Consider the following 3,281-nt stretch of genomic DNA (forward strand, 5'->3'; position numbering starts at 1 on the left):
TGGAGAGAGAAAGAGAGAGAGAGGGAACGGAGTGAATTGGGACCGCTAGGGTTTTAGTTTTGAATTTGCTTAATGTGCCCGCCAAATTTTCGTTGAACAGTTCCGCGTTATGGAAAATGGAAAATTATTCTAAAAATGACTAATTTATGTAATATTTAAGGTGGGCTGCAGTCTGCAGTCGATTTCACTTGAGTTTTTACCAATATTTAAAGAGAAGAATTAAATTTTATTTAAGTAGAAAAATAATTTTTTATTTTATTTATTATTTATTTATTTTTTCCTAAACATGTTTAGTTATGTTTTATTGGTCTTTTGAAAGAATGAATTGTTTCTTGAATATTCCTAAGAGTTGCAAATTTTTGGTATTCCTTTATTATGTTTAGTTTTTCTCCCATCATTATTCATGAGGTATTTTCACTACTTTTGGTACTTTTGGTACAAAAATTTCTCTTTTATAGTTAACCCCTCCTAAAATTTTATAGAATAATTTTCCCTCCACTTTATAATTAATGATTAATAATAATATAAATTAAGTCATTCCTAGTGATTTTAGATTCGAGTTATAAAATCTTAGTTAGTTGAGTTAGGTAAGTTGGATACCTAATAATACTATAATAGTATAAGAATGATGTTGTTTTAATCAAACTAAATAAGTATTAGTTAAAAAGCTAGAAAACAAAAAAACACTTGCATAATTAGATTATTGGTTTAATTACTCTATTGGTCCCTATAGTTTAATTAAATTTTTAATTAGGTCTTTATACTTTTTTTTCTTTTTAATTGAGTTCATATATCATATCAGATTTTGTAATTAAATTATTACCGTAATAAAAACGATGAAATTAACAGAATATTCTATTAAACAAAACGAATATGCCTAACACTTTATTGAATATTCTGTATAGTTTAATAGAATATTCTATTAATTTCAATATTTTTGTCACGGTAAGAAAATTATAAAACCATATAATCATTAAACTTAGATTATTCTAGTCTAATAATTAAGTAGTACATATACTTTTAGGAGAGGAAGACTATAGGATTATTTGTTCTTTCCTATGAAGCACGAACACTTTGCTGAGTTGCTGTGTCTGCGTGTCGGACACATTTCAGACACGATACTCACCGACACTTGTCCAATACGCGTGTCTGCTGTATCTAAACCGTATCTCAATAAAAAATAAAAAATTCTTCCCCCGACACACTTGGACACACTTAAATACCATCATGTGTCAGCGTGTCCGGTCTTATTTTTAATATATATTCTTAAAATAAATTTAGTTATAATATATATTATTATTTATTAAAACAAAAAATATTTTAAATACTTGATATAATTAAAATAAGACATTAAAAATAATTTAAAAATTTAATTTATATTTTAATATCAATAAAATATTAAAATATCATTATGGTTTATCTAAAAAATACTTTATATTTTATATGTATGTGTGTCCCCGTGTCATGTAAAATTTTAAAATTCGCGTGTCGGCGTATCCCGTATCGTGTCGTGTCGCGTGTCCGTGTCAGTGTCCGTGCATCATATGTTCTTCCTTTTAGAAGGAGAAAAAAATGAAATGGTGATAAACCTTTAAAGCATGTTCTCTTAATTAATTATAATTATGTTTTTAATTACTGGATATAGAAAGTTTAATTTTTCATATTTACAAAGTAGTGTCAAATAAATACTTCTATATGAAATATACTCTTGATGAAATAAATTTTACGTTCTATTTTATGATAGTAACGTGATTAATTATTCAAAGTGAAAAAAATTAACAGTATGTCAGTATATGTCTTTGTATCATAATTGCTTTAAAAATTAACAGAATGAAGAAAAGTAAAGATGCATTTGGATTGAATTTAAAAAAAATATAATTTTGTGTTTGTAACTTTTAAAAAATATTAAGACAATAATTTTATGTTTGGATATAAAATATAAAAATTGTTTTTTCTAATAATAATTTTTAAATTTTCTTTTTCGAAAACCAATATGTTGTTAACTTAATTAATAAATTAACATAACTTTTTTGCAATTTTAAGCAAAATATTTAAAAAAAAATGTATCTAAACACCCATAGTTTTATAGAATGATTTTCATTAATAAAAAGAATATTATTCTCCTTAGAAAAACAATTCCAAATTTTGGACGATATATTTGGCATTTTGAGAGGGAAAAAATGAGAAATAAAAAGAGAAGTTAATTGAATTATTTTACCATTGATGATGTGAATGCTGAGTGCATGAAATTATGGAATCACCATTCACCAGCTTTATGATTTCAGAAGCCACACGTGAGTCGCGCGCTTCGGAAAATATAACTTACAAAAATCATAAATTCATAATCCACTTAGATACCAGTAATAATTATTGAACACTGCTCAATGCACTCACGTTTACGCAATATTTCTGTCATTTTTTGTTATTAACATACAATTGGTCACAATTTATTTAATGGTTATTTTTATCTATTTTATTTGAATTTAAAATTGTGTGTTTGATTTGCATTTCTTTTTTTTTTCTTTTAATTTAGGGTTGCACACGGATCGAATATAGTCTAAAATTCTATCTGATCCGCATTGCACTTATCGGATCGGATCGGATACGATATCCATATTTTTTCAGGTCAGATATGATCCGATTCTATTTGACTATTTTTACAAAAAAAATATCCATAAAATTCATTTTTTACTTGTTTAAGCCTATTTACTCCTAAATTATTATCAATAAAAGTTCTCTTGAATAACAAAAAAAAAATAATAACACAAGATTTAAGTTTAATTATTCTAAGTTGAAGTACAACATAAAAAATTAAAAACAAGATATCATAAAATTATAAAACAATACACTAAAATTCATATCATATTAGGGTTTACTTTCTTAAACTATGCTATTTATATGAGACGTGCGGATATGCGGATTTGCGAATCGGATCCTCAAATATCAATGCCAAATCTGCAATCCGATACTACCATAGTGCGGATCGGATCTGATCCGATCCAATAGCTCTGCGGATTGGATAATATCTACAAAATTCGGATCAGATACGGATAATTACTGCAGATATGCAAATATTATCCAATCCATGTGCAGCTCTATTCTTATTATATATGGTATAAAAAACCACTTTTAAGATCCAGAAAAATTAAGTTTAATAATAGTAGTGTTAAAAAGGTAAAAAGCAAGAAAAAAACATTTTAATAATGTTAAATACATAAAAAAATTAAAATTTTTAATTATTTTTATTAAAAAAAAATAGCATAAAAATGTAAAGATCTGAA

The sequence above is a fragment of the Arachis ipaensis genome, chromosome B01 (genome assembly GCF_000816755.2).
Source record: "Arachis ipaensis cultivar K30076 chromosome B01, Araip1.1, whole genome shotgun sequence".
Lineage (NCBI taxonomy): Eukaryota > Viridiplantae > Streptophyta > Magnoliopsida > Fabales > Fabaceae > Arachis > Arachis ipaensis.